Source organism: Gambusia affinis, linkage group LG03 (assembly GCF_019740435.1).
Source record: "Gambusia affinis linkage group LG03, SWU_Gaff_1.0, whole genome shotgun sequence".
NCBI classification, from domain to species: domain Eukaryota; kingdom Metazoa; phylum Chordata; class Actinopteri; order Cyprinodontiformes; family Poeciliidae; genus Gambusia; species Gambusia affinis.
Window position 1 is genome coordinate 11,219,858 of NC_057870.1, and position 14,688 is coordinate 11,234,545.

Consider the following 14,688-nt stretch of genomic DNA (forward strand, 5'->3'; position numbering starts at 1 on the left):
CCCGTTGCTCATAGAACACCCAAAATATATTTACTGGTGACATATGAAATGGTATACAAAGAACATTAAAGAGGCTATTGATTCATGTCAGAGAAATTCCTTTCACATAAAATAAATATATGTCATGTACAGTACACACCTTCTTAATTTTATTGAATGTCTGGTGCTCTGATATTGCTCATACTATAGAAAACATTTTATTAGTGTTTAGTTAATATGTAAATAAGCTCCCTAGACACATAGTTCACAACTTAAAGTCTACACCAAGTTGTCGTGTTCTCTATATTACATATGTTAAAATCAAGCCTGTGAAAAAAGGCAGAAATCTCAATGGGTCATTTCAACTGCATGATGTTCTGACATTATTAGCAGTTACAGTGTTACAAAAAATTCTCAAACATTGGAGTACATTTTAAGACATTTAGCCATTGAAATGCTCAGTTTCAATATATAAGACTTGAACTTTTTCATATTATTATCAATTCACAACTAGAAAATTATAAACCAAGAAAAAGTGGGTTATAATTGTGAGAACAAGTGAGGAAGCAGCATCCTAAAGACTGTGGAACATACTAGACAGATCACAGATAAATTCATGGAGAAGTTTAAATTATATTTAATTTATAAATAATAACCAAAGCTTTGAAGCTCTGTTTAATCAATCAATCATAAAAAAAATTAAGCAGTAAGGTACAATTGACATGACGTTGGTTCCGCCCCCATGCGGAAGTAGAGCAACCACACTGTTATTAAGGCAGACTAACGGACCTCAATACGTTACCCTAGACATTTTTTGAGTCATTTTTGCCTTATAAACCAACACTGAGGCAAAGACGACGGGGAAGAAAATTCTGTAACTAGTCCTACGTCAGGTCTGTAAGGTTATTAGCGGGAAATAACGGAGAAATCAATGAGAAAGCCCAAGAGAACAAATGAGGGACAAAAAAAGTCTGTTTGGATTTAAGTGTGAACGCTGCGGGACAAAATGGGTGAGTAGTTACTTAAATAATATTGGCTTGTGAAAATCTGCCTTCAGAAAAATGCTTAGAAATAAACAGTAGTATGAAACGGTGTTTAAATGCCAACATAGCAGTTAGCGCAGTCTGTTTTCATGTTGCCATAGAGATACTGTTGGAATCTACACGCATAAAATCCAGCATAACTACCTTCACTTATTGATCTGGAAATGATTTGATGTTTAGCATTGTTACTTTAATTTAACTGAGTTATGAGTCGTTACCACGAGCCTGAGCCGTTAGCACCGAGCCCAGAGTCCTTAGCACGAGTCTGAGTCGTTAACACGGAGCCTGAGCCGTCAGCACGGAGCTATCAGTAAGTATTGTTATGACAAAAATTGGAATGTTTACTACCAGTTACCTTCGAGGGAATGACTAACGTGGTAGTTCCCGTCCATCAGTTTCATTCAACTGGACGTGAGTTGGACTGGACGTGAGTTCATGATCCATTTCTTGCGTTATTCCAGACTCCTTTTTGATTTTGGAAATGTAATAAATTGTATTCCGCCCTCTGTATGTTCTGGGTAAGGGCTGTCGGGATTGCATATTACCCGCTGACAACTTGGATTGTGGTTATCTATTATTTTTCTCAAAATCTCTCTGACTTGTAGCGTGTTTTCTATGATAGATACTGTCAATTTTCTCGGAGAACTGAACTTGGAACGCTGATTTGTCATTTGCTAACAAGTGCCCTGGAATGATTGGAGGAGGATTGCTCTACGTCATCATGGGGGCGGAGCCGGCGCCATAACTCTCATAAAAAGACTGATAAATCAGAGGTGAGACAAACTTAATACTAAGGGAACTGGACACATCCATAGCTTAGGTGAAATGGTCTGCTGAAAATTATTTAGTAGAGGCCAGGAAGAATGTGTTTAAGGAAAACCATCAAATCCTACTTGCAGTTGCCACAACCAATGTTGGAGACATAAAAAAGCATGTGGAAAAAGGTGCCAAGATTAGATGAGTCCGGAGCTGAAATCTTTAGTCACAAAATGCTGTGTGGTGGAAAATTAACAGTACACTATCATATCAACCTAACCAGATCATACCCACGGTGAAACTTTGGCAGCATCAGGCTGTGGCATTTTTTCTGGGGAGGAGGAGTCCAGTGGGAAAACTGGTCAAAGTTAATGGAATAATGAATGAAGCAGAAATACAATCAATCTTAGAAGAAAAACATGTGACTTGAGACTTCACAATCCACCAACTACATGCATGGCTGGAAGGAATTTAATGGTTTTTATCAAAGAACATTCGCGTGTTTGCGTGATCTAGTCAGAGTCTTGATACTAAGCTGTTTTTAAGGACAAATTACTAAACATTTCAGTTTTTCAGCATGCATAGCTAGTAGAGAAAATGTTCCAAAGGTCTTATTACTTTAATCACTTCAAAAGATATTGACATTTCAGATTTGTATTTACCAGGACCTTTTGAAAAGCAAAATATGAAAAAGGTCAAGGGGTATGAATACATTTGCATGAACATTGCATGCATTTAAAATAGTGTGTAAGGTGTCAGAATTGTTCAGATATAGACATTTAACTAGTGACAGTGAACGTTTGTTTTTTTTGCTTTGATTGAGAGCAATGGACTGAGCTAGACATACAAAGCTTTTAGTTTCAGAGAATTGAGAGGAGAAATGGGTTCTATGTTCTGCACATACACTCAGGGAATATGAAAAGCTCAAAAAAGTTGTTAGAAATATTGCATGTCCTCTTACTTTAATATTTAACAAGAGGAGAGCTTTTTCTCTGTAACTTTTCAGCTACTCTCCTGTGTTTGTCATCTCACCAACCTCTCTTCACTCTGCTATTTTTGTATGATGTCTCAAATGCTGGGTAAAAAAAAAAAAGCAAACTTGTGACTTTGTTTCTGTTTGAATCTTCAAAACAAACGACATGTAAAATCAAATCCAAACTGCATATAGTTAAGAATGACATTATTACATGTCATGCCTCAGACTTAATGCTTTGATTTTCTCTCTCATGTGTGTACAAACTTCTACACTCCAAGACGCTCTTCTAAAAATCAGCATTCTGCTGTGGTGTTGCAACCTAAGAAAACTGCTTATCTACCCGAGGCATTTGGCACAAGAAGCCTGTGTGCTGTCCAAGGACCACCATGGGAACTTTACTAGAGGGGTTGGCTGGAAAGATTGTGGGAGGCTAGTGACAGTTGGGGGACTTTTCTCATGTGAAAAAGCCCAACCATTCTAGAGAAACACACACCACTACAAACAAAGACCAGCCATGACCTGATGATAAGATAATCTTGAATTGTAACTCTTTTTTTTTTTTTTCAAGTGTCACAACCTTCGCTACTTCACTCCTTCTGTCATATTTATAATTGTTGCCAGGTTAATTAAAGAATTCCTCTCTTAATTCCCCAGAATAGAATCATGGCAGTTTTACAAGCAGCAAAGGTAATATGATCTCATATTTTTATTTAGTGCTGCTAACGGTGTTGCAAAGTAGTTTTAATCGTGTCTCCAGTGGTGACACCTCATCACGGTGCAGTATGAAATGCTCCTGAAGTTGAATGAGACTCAAACAAAAGCGTGAGGGAATTAGAAATTGCGAGGCACATTTCCAGAAAGTGTTTATGTTCTTCTTAAAGCCTTTCTCTGGCAGAAGCGATTACATGAACGTCTCCTACTTATTTGTTTTCATTTGAACATTTGGCTGAGGGGTTTATCCATCTTGACAAGCACATAATATGGCTTTTGGTGATCTGAGGGAGAAAATGGAAGCGATCGGATTGGAGAGGGAGAGAGAGCGACAGAGGCAGATAGAGAGGGAGAGAGATAGGAAGAGAGAGCAAGCGTGAGAATGAAGAAATGTAAAAGTTAAAACAGAAGCTCTGTGGTGGGGTTTTATCACTTTTTCTTGCTCTTCCCATTCCTCTCTTTAACAACATGCTTAACTCCCCAAAGATGTGTTGAAAGATCACAGTAATCCCCTCGAAATGACATTAGTCCTCACTCTCCTCTTTGAGTAGGTGGGATGCATGTGAGCCAAATTACTGATGACACTCTAGGGTGTTGGGAACGATGTGATAAACATGTAAAGTTCCCAATGTAATTTGATTAAGTCTAAAAAGTATAAATATGGTATCTTCTCAACGTTCCATGGTAAGCCTATTAGGAGCTCTACAGTAAATGAATTTTTGCGCCATACGATAGTTTGACTTGACTTCTGAGGCAGTAAAAAAATGTGGCTCTTAAAACAGTAAGTATTTTCAAAAACTTTTTGTCGCTCTCTGCTAGTGAATGTTTCCTCAAGAAACAAATGTTTAGAGATCTGCATTTTGGTTATTTAAAAAAGTACTGCGGCCGCTACAATTAACTCGATGTCAAATGTTTTTGAACCCTATACAGTTAGCAAAGTAGGCATTGTCTCCAAAGAACAACCATGTCAAGCTCTAAATCTGTCCCCTGGCAGAGGAGTTTTAGGTCAATTTTTAGAGTTCAGTCTTTAAAGAGCATCATTTTGTGACTTTTTCTTCTATTGTGCTTTAAACGGTTAATGAATGTATTCGCATTTGAGTTTCAGACATCTCATTTTCAATATGCTAATTTCTGAGGCCTTTGTTTTCTGACAACAGTAAGAATATAAATACTAACCTGATAGTAATGATTCACATTTCAAAATGCAACGGTAACCTTTGTCTAAACAAAGAGAAAATTGACTTTTCAGCTTTCCATAAAAACATGAAACGAAACACTGTAATTGAAAAGACAAACTAACACCACCACAAGTCATGGCACTGATCATTTATTTTTGGTGGTTCTTTTACATAAACATGTTGCCAAGTAAATTTTCCACCTTCTGTGTAAATATGGTAAAATCAGTAATGTTTTGTTAAAGATCTTTGTTTTCTGACCATTATAAATTTGACCACAACTGATTAAGAAAATCTTCAGATCTGCAAAATGCACGTCATCAACCAAACAAATCCTGGAGTAAAAAAAATAAAATAAAATAAAATTTGTGTGCTTGGTAGATGGTTTGAAATAAAAGGGAAGTGCATTGTGTTGCCTGGTTGGATTGTCGTCTTTCCCACTGTCTTAACCACTTGGCCGCTACTTGAAGGCAAACTTCAAAATGGAGCATTACAGAATGTGGACCTCTCACTCCACACCGATGCCGCATTTCGAGCATTGCAGAAAGAGCACCAAAGTGCTTATTTCTGCTCCAGCAAATTGGGAGCCTGGGAGGGAGGATTGGAGTGCTCGGCTCCAAAAATTGCCGCCAAGATATGCCACTGACTTTTCAACCAGCTTTCAGTTGTAACAGCATAATACAGGAGTGGAGGAGAGGGCTTTCTGTGTTCATCCTTTTTTTGTGAATATGGGAGGATGGTAACAATTGTGTGTGTCTATCTGTGTGTCTGTTAGAGGTGTGACAATACACTCAGCTCAAAAAGATTTTCACATTATATTTTTTAGGAAAATGAGGAACCCAGTGTGTTTTTTCTCTCATTGGAGAACAAGTGTTACTGGTTAAAAACAATTTTTTTTAAAAAATTGTAATTTGTGTAAGATAGCTCATTATACGTATAAACTGTAAGTTCTTTAATTGTTGTCTTTTTCAAGCCTAATCTTAAAAGGTTGCGTGGAAGATTGCCAAGCTAAATCCATTCTTAAATTTAGGAGCACGTTACAAAGAGTGGTCTGCGGCTGTAGTCCGTGCATCAAGAGTCTACACATTTATTCTTCATGTTAAGGCACCCCTGAACCAGAGAACACATCAGAAGTGTCACTTGGGCTAAAAAGAAAAAGAGATGGACTGTTGCTCAAAAGTCCAAAGTCTTCTTTTCAAATTAAAATAAAGTTTGCTTTTCATCAAGTTTCAAAACCTAGAGGAAGAGTGTAGAGGCACAGCATTTATGTTTGAAGTCCAGTGTGATTTGTCCACAGCCACAGATGATTTGGGTGCTATGTTATCCACTGATTTTCTGAAATCCAGAGTAAAAGCAGTCATCTGCCAGAAAATATTAGAACACTACATCCATCCTTTTGCTCAATGAAAATTTCCTTTTCCAGCAGGACTAGGCCTCTGACCACCCTGCCAAAGTTACTAAAAGCTGATTTCAAGGACCACGACGTTCAGGTTCTTGATTGGTCAGAAAAAGTTGCCCGACCTGAACCCCGCTGAGAATCTGCGGGCTGTTGTCCAGAAGATGAGAAATATGGCAAAAAATATTCTTGATATTCAAACTCTTTTAGCTGTACTTGTATGCTAGTGTTAAATATGTCATCTGGCAATGTTTGAGGGTTTTTTTTGTTGTTGTTTTTTTTTTTTTTTTAAATAAAAACAGCACAGCAGACTACTACATGCAATGCACACAGAGTGAAAAGGGTTACAATTCATTTACACCTTGTATGTCTTTTTTCAGTAAGGCATTCTAGGCTGTCACACAAATGGTGTGGAGTTTTTGAAAATGCTAATGGAAGTGAGCGCTGACAGCCAGTCCCAACACACACCTTTGTGTCCATACTTTTGCAAGACAAACTTTGTCTGTCTCTCTGTCTGTTATTGTATTGTACCATGTCTGCCAATATAGTTCTGCGTGTGTGGCTGTCTTTTTGCCATTCTGTCTCTCTGTGTGAAGTGTTGGATAATTAGCTGGCTTATCAGCCTGGGACATGGGCAATCTCCTCTACACTGACAGGTCATGGAGCCCAAGACCAGCAGGAGGCTGGAGAAAGGGATGATAAGGCCACAGGAGAAGATTCAAGGAGTATGAAGGGACTAAAGGAAAAGTGTATTTTCCTTTAGGAAGCTAAAGGAAAAGACACTTTTGTGTGAGTGTGTGTGTGTATGAATGTATGTTTCAAATGAGGGAGCAGTGTTGGTGTTTTAGATGTGAAAAAAAAAACTTGAAAGGGTGGAAGGGAAAGAGAAGCCAGACAGAGGAATAGACAGAGAGATGAAGCAGTTAAAGAGGGGGAGACAGTTAGGCCCCGCAAGGACAGAGCAGCTGCTCCGGCCTATCAGCTCTTTCACGAGACCTCGGCACTCATTAGCATAAATTCAAATGACAAATGTGGCCCGCTTTGGCATAGACTAATTAATTCACGGAAGAGGGAAACTCACCAGAGTAGGAATTTAAATCATTCAATGCCACAGGCCTGTACAAGTGCTAAGAAGAAGCTTGTTGAACTCAATTGTGCTTTGAAATAATCATATATATATATATATATATATATGCGTGTGTGTGTATTAGACAAGAAGGTTTAGTGGTGGAAATGTCTAAGTTTGTATATTTGTAATAGTCCTGTGTTCATGCAGCCTGTGTGGGTTGGTGCGATTAGGGTGATTAGAATGGCTAGTCTTGTTTGGTGTATTTTCTCACAGTGAGGGACAAACAGGCACCCTGTACCTCCTGATTTATAGCGGGGAACAATGAACTGGAAAATATTGCCCCACACTGAAGTTTCTAGGAAACACTGGGAAAGCATAATTGCTCCCCCTTGTGTTCAGTATGCCTCAAATCCTTATTCATTTTATGGGACAGTGTGGCAGTGGGTTTAGGGAATAAATAAATCATATCAAATGCTCACCAGATATGCTTTTGATATGAAAAATATTAATACCTATATTAGGCCTGAATAAGCTAACCTTTCCTTTATTGAGACAGAATGAACTTATTTACTTAATGTATTTAGCTAAAAAAAAAAACATTCTAGATTGAATGAAACTTCACAGAGAGCTTTTTGATGTGTGTGCATCAAGTAGAGTTGAGCACAGGTAAGAGTAAATGTAATTTAGTGCTCTATACCTCTCAGCCCTCCCTGCAGTTATAGTGTTTCAGTCTCTACATCTTCTGAATCTCTGTCTTTCCCTTCCCTTCAGTCCAAAATGTGCCAGGCTCAGACAGGTGCAACCGTTTTCCTCACCAAATCCCTTGTTAAGACCCCAAAAGTGCTCCTCAATAAACTAGGCTTTTCCTGAACTATAATTACATCAGCGAGTTGTGCACTGTGAGGTCTATTTATACATCTACATTAAGAGCCAGTTTTCTCTCCTTCTCTCTCCAAGGAACATCCTTATGTGAATACTGCATGTGTGTATATGTGTGTGTGAAGTTGGGTGTAAATGGGAGGTGGTTTGGCAGGGTTATTTGGATTCTCCAGGTGGCACATATAGGGGCCCCTGTTGCCATTGCCCAAAACCAATTACTCTGAGACTCCTAAACCTGTAAAATACATTATACAATAACCAAAATACTGAATGTAAATGGTACTCTTTTTGTCTGACAGTTGTGGACAGCTAAAACGATTTCAAAGCAATGCTATAACTAACCGTTCAGTCAAAACGGATAATTTAGGCAGAGCCACAACTATTATGGGTGTACTATTCCTATCTTTGGATGAGGTCATCACAATTTCCATACTTGCTTTGTATGTAGTGTGATTGCCCTCTGGTTTTAACTACAGAATGGTCTTTGTTGGAGCGAGCTCATAAGTGTGCAGTGTTCCAGCTTCTAATAGGCAATTACATGCAAGGCCTCGTCATTTTTTTAAAATTATATTCTATTGCATCCATGGCAATGATGTCTGATTCATACTAGCACTTAGCATTTCTGTTTATTCACAGAAACTGCAAAATCACACAGAAGAATTAGTCCCCAGGCTTGAACATCTTAATTTAACATGTCTTCCTAAAAACATATAGGTTTATTATGTGAAAATCCTTTGGAAATGATTAGACGAAAAGGCTAATGTCGCTGTCACATTGTTAAATTTATCTTGCAATTATGTTGGCATGTCTACAAATTATTTTTAGGTGAGACCAAACATTAAGAAATGGAGCTCTGTCCCTTAATTTCAAGTCATGTCACGTGTGTAGTTGTGTATTTAGGAAAATAGTTTTTTCTATGACTGGACCTTATGTTTTCACACTGTCTCATCGCAGTCATACTTCAATGTATTTCATTGGGTTTTATGTGATTCATGAACACAAAAAGGCAACTGTGAAGTGCTTTTTTTTTCACAAACTAAAGTCTGAAAACTGATGCCTATATATTTATTTAGTTCCCTTTCCTTTCATAATTCTAAATGAAATCCAGCAAAACTTCAGAAGTTTTCTAAATTGTAAATAGAGTTCCTCTGTGTGTTTCTTCATCTCAGTATAAATACAGCTGTTCTGTGAGCCACAGAGGTTTGAAAGAGAACAAGGGAGAACAAACAGCATTATAAAGTTCAATGAATACAGTAAAGATACATTTATGAAGTTTAAAGCAGAATTCGGTGGTAAAAACAATATCCCGAGGTTTGACAATGGGCTTTATGGAAGAGTGGCAAGATGAAAGATGTTTTGAAAGGCACTTTGGTCAGATGATGCCAAAGTTAAATCTTTAGACCTACATGCTCAATGCTATTTGTTGTAGAACAATGACACCGTACATCAACCTGATCTCACCATTTACGTTGTGAAAAATGGTGATGACGGCATCATGCTGTGGGGGCACTTTCCCTCAGTACGGACAGGAAAGATGAACATAGTTGGTTGGAAGATTGATGGGTCTAAATCTAGGGCGTCGCTGCAAGAAAACCTGACACGGGATACAGGTTTACGTTCCAAAAACCATAGCTAGAACTACCATGGCATGCCTTGAGTTAAAGCATTGTTAGCTGGTAAAATGGTCCAGAAAAAATCACAAAATCGGTGGCAGACTTAAAAAACAAATGTTAAATATTAACAGATGCTCTCAGTTCACTCTCTCTGGGCTTCAGGTATTTTGCAAATAAGAACAGGCAAAAAGCTCAGTGTGTAAATCTGGAAGAGACATGCCCAAAAACCCTGGTTCTGCAAAGAAATCACACAGTGGGGTTGAATTCATAAAGTTTATGGAAGAAAGTTGCTTAATAATTGTTTGACTCGATGGATACATTAAGTGAGATTCTTGAGGGATAAACTTACCACATTGTTAGTTTTATTAGCTTTATTTGGAAATGCAAAAGATTTTTTTTAAGACTTCATTCTGAAATTTTATATTTTTCACTAAAATTCTCTGTATCTGAATTTGAGCTGAAAACATTGCAGCAACTCTCTACCTTGCAGATGCTCGTAGGAACGGGGAGGAAGAAAGTGGAAGAAATGGTTTCATGGCTGAGCTGACTGTTTGTATTAGTGTATCTGAAATAGGCATCGTCTGCTAGCACTCTGACATGGTGTTACTCTCGCCTTTGGCATGCATCCATCCCTTCAGCGTGACACACGTTCAAATACAACTTTCGTCACACAGACACATATCACACACATGCACAACTCGGCGCACGGAGACACACATCATGCATTAAGCTTTGCCTTCCCCCGACCTCCCCACTGCGTCTGACACTGCGCCCATGATCCTTTGCCTCGCAGGCTGTGAGCTGTCAGTGTGACAGGGCATGAGGAGGTTGACATGTGACGTTAGGAGACAGGATCAAATGTGTCGTCATCTCCTCAAACAAAGAAACAAAAGGATGAAAAACTCTTCTTCTTTTGCAGTATAAGCTAATTTTTGTTGCTGATGTCAAAGCTGCAATTGAAGGGAAATAAAGTGAAATAACACGCTCTGGTTTAAGCAATTTAGTTGCGATATTCTGAAGAGCAAATTCCCTTATTAAAATGCACACAAAAATGTAAAGATGGAAGTGCAGCACTGAGAGAGGTGAGGCTGCAATCTCTAGAGACCATAAATGCATCAGGGTGTTGTGTTTGTAGCCTGGCAACAACTGAGCTGATGGTGTCATGTGAAGCGTTGGCAACTAATACTGGTGAATTGTCTCTTAAGACAACATGCACAGAAACTCACAGCTAGCAGTTCAGTGCCCTGGTTGCATAGGCGCTCCTTCACACTAACATCCTCAGGATTCCACCATCTGTTGTTAAGAAACACTGCGCTGGTGTTGGGAGTTGGAAATATGTTCTAACAGCCATGTCTTTTGTAAAAAAAATAAAAATCATGTTTTCCAAATAATTCTGTTGCACTCATGCATTTGCTCCAGGCGTATCCATTTAATTTGTCTAAGATCTCACATTACATTTGTATACATTTAAAAATATATATAATAACTCTGGCGAACTCTTGAGTGCTCTTCCAATCCTGACCTTCATTTTTTACAGGTCCTCTTCAAAAATGTAATAAATATGGAGTCTTCTCGAAGGCAACACCTTAGTTTTAAAAAAACTTAATTAGCTGCTACATTTAACCCCTTGTGAAAGTGTTTAGAACATCTTTACTATTTTGTAATATCACCACCAAAACATTGCGTGTATTCAGGGGCTTCTACACCCCCACGAATACACAATGTGTTAGAGAAACACAAAATAATGAATAATTGAGAAGTGACTGGAAAATCTGGGCAAAAAGAAGACTTTTAAAGTTCTTTTTTTCATTTATAAGTCTCCTCTTGACCTTCCCTCGGGTCAGCTGACCAGATGCTGCTGGTAGTTCCTAAATCACAGAAGAAAATGAGACATGATAAAGTTTTTTTCTGTTGCAGCTGCCTCTGCACAAAAAAAACAAAATCCTTCCATGGGATTTTTAAATCTCACTTTAAAACACACCGTTGTTATTTTACTTTTCACACAATGTGATTTTGTCAGTGCTTGTATTGTTTATTCAGATTGTGTTGTGCTATGCCAGTTCTTTTAGGACTTCAGTATTTTTTTAGATATATTTTTTAAAATAAACATAATACAGTTTTTCCTTTTAAGTAGACCTTTTAAAACTTTATTTTGCATTTTTGTTTTTTTCTAAAGGAAATTATTCCACGGCATCATGCTGCTACCACTTTGTTTCACGCGGAGCATGGTGTGTTCAGTGTGTTAGTTTTTCATCACATAGAGTTTTGCATGTGGACCAAAATGTTTGATTTTGAGTTCATCTGAACTGCCTTTTTTACATGCCAACTTTTACCCCATAAGGCTTTTGTCAATATAATTTTGTTTTTAAAGCACATCTAGAAACCAAACTTCCTGTAGTCATCTTTCAATAATGGCTTTCCATTTTCCATACTTCTAAAGAAGTCAAATTTATGGAATAAACAATAATAATTGTTCAACTCAAAACTGTGGACCTCTGCACCTCCTTTTTCTGTGAAGTTTTGAAAATTCCACTTTGAAAATACATCTTTTTCTTCTCTGATATCTGGTTAATGCTGTCCAGGATAGCCAGTGGAGATTAATCTGGGGTAGAGGACTAATGCCTGTTGCTTGGTAAGAGCAGACTTTATCATCATACCTTAATGTGCAGATTTCTGCTTGCCTTTAAATAAATGAACCTCTAACATTTCCTCAGAGGCTTCAGAACTTCAGAACTTGGGCTGGGACTCTTCACTCTAGAATGGAAATGGGGAAGAAGCTTGTTGACTTTGATGAGAGTAGTACAAGTTTTACACCACACTCGGTTACATCACATAATGAGCTGCTAATGGAAGGTGTGTGCTGAATTCATGAATTTCTGCGAGATTTGCTTGTTTATGCCAGAAAATATCCAAAAGAGGAACCTAAACTGAACGCATGAGTCCACACAGTTTTCCCTGTCTGAATCCCGTCTGCCTAGGATCGTCTTACTCTCTGCTTTGTTAGCACACCAGACATCCACCACATCAGGCCTTTATTGTTCCTTCCACTATGGAAATGGAAACAAGAGTCAGTGTAGCACGGGTGGTTAGGAAGTGGTAGCCGATATCTGCAGGCCTCAAGGCCTCAGTGGCCCCTTCCATGCTTTACTCTCTTTATACCTAGACATACACAGTTGTTCAAACATGCACACTTCATTCACACCACATTTCTCTTCCACTGTAGGATTTATCATACACATACGTGAGACACATAGGCAAACACTGCAGTGAACCCACACATGATCCCTCCGAAGGGTATAAAATCCCGGTCGTGTCGAGTACATTTCCAAAGAAATATTTGTGGTTTTGGAGAAAATGCAATCACTTCATCTTGGAGTAACACAAAGCCTGCTATATTAAAAAAAATGAAGGAGTGCCCATATGGAAGCAATCGCACACCCACACAAATCAGAAGAACTCCATTCCACCTGCTAATGAGGGTGAGCGTGACGTTTTTATAGTGTTATCCTACTGTGTGGCTTAGCTAATGGCTGAGAGATGCTAGGTTTCATCCACACGCTCAAGAGTACTTTCAGGCAGTATTGTTACACCCTAAACACATTTTATGGTCATTTCAGCCTTAGAATTATAGTATCAGTTGTACACATGGCAGATGCAGGGTTTAGTAGTTGGTTAGCACGCTGGATGTATTTACTTTAAATATTTCATAGGAGCCAAGCTGATCTATGGGAGCTGGTGTTTCTTTTACCATACAGTGAGTAGACTATTATAAATTATTTTTTTATTTGCTCTGTTGCTACAATGTATTATTCGCATTTTCTACCTGATCTCTATTTGACTACATTTGTAAGATATTGAAAAATGAAACTATATCTTAGGGGTGCTTCTCAGTTTCCATTCTCATTTTTGAAAGTTTGAGCAAAGTATTGAACAGTAAGTGCTGCATATTTCCAATTGACTTGTAAATTTAAAATTCGCAACTGATATCTGTAACAACCTGGGCAATTCTCACATTAGTCTTAGTCTAAATTGGTGGTTTATAAGAAGCCATCACACAATAAGTACTGAATGCTGGGTAAAAGCAGGAAACTATCTCATGACATTCAAAACCCTATTGTTGTAAAGCATCTTAAATAACATCATGGCCCTAATCTAGAAGTGAAAGGAACATTGTTTCACCACAATCTGACCACCAGATGTTGTCTGAGTATCAGTAATGGAGATCTTCAAAAAGACCAGTAATTAGCAGTTACAGTTTTTCCATAAAGATACCTCAAGGCAGAAGACTCCACCGCTGAAGAAAAAACAGAAATTCAATTACATTTTACCGCAAATCACTCTGGCAAATTAATGAAATACTCCAGTTAGAAAATTTAACTTTTAGGATGTCATTGAACACATTATGTTTGAAAAAGCAATTGCACTTCACATAAAAAAAACCAAAAAACTGCAGTTTGGGAGCATAGTAGTATGTAGGCTGTGTCCCAATATATAGTATAGCACATGATACTGGTAGACCTTGATTTTTGAAAGACAGATGTGGAGCAATGTAATGGAACATTCTTGATTAAAATCCTAAGATAAAATGAGGGTTTCAGCAAGAAAAATGTCCCAAGCACACAACCAAGTAAACTCTAAACTGCTTTCAGAAAAAGAAAATAAGGCTGCTAGATTGATCGAACCAATCATTGAAGTTGAATCCATTTAAAAATATGAAAATAATCACATAGGATCAGAATCCACCAAAGTGCCCCAGAAGTGTACATATTTTGAGACAGTTTATTTGTATCATTGGGGCCAAATTGCTCCAAACTTGATGTCTTGTAAAGTTACCATTACCAAAAATAGATCTAAAGTTTTGGGAAAATTCCACTAAATGTGCGAAAACTTGCCCTCTCTGTCATTTAACTTAATTTATACACCAATTGTCTTTTCAGTGTAAGTGTGGATTACTTTGATTGTCATGTATATTTGACGTGAATTTCATGTCAATGGGCACATTCAATATATATTTGTTCAAGAACATAGAACACTTTCAATGCCTATTTCCGCTGCTGCAACATGTACTTTGATGCTCTGATGGTGGCTGGG

The 14,688-nt window shown here is 38.0% G+C and overlaps 1 long non-coding RNA gene across 2 annotated transcripts in view; it reads left to right on the plus strand.

The window, feature by feature from the left end:
- The first annotated feature begins 741 nt into the window (after positions 1–741).
- Positions 742–14,688, plus strand: part of LOC122828159 — a 41,211-nt gene continuing 27,264 nt past the window's right edge. Inside the window, exons 1-3 of one of the 2 annotated variants that reach the window (XR_006370172.1) lie at positions 742–989; positions 1,705–1,795; positions 12,180–12,226. This is a non-coding gene — a long non-coding RNA (uncharacterized LOC122828159). Of the gene's footprint in view, positions 990–1,704; positions 1,796–12,179; positions 12,227–14,688 lie in introns of those variants that run through there. The other variant, XR_006370171.1, reaches the window with a different exon arrangement.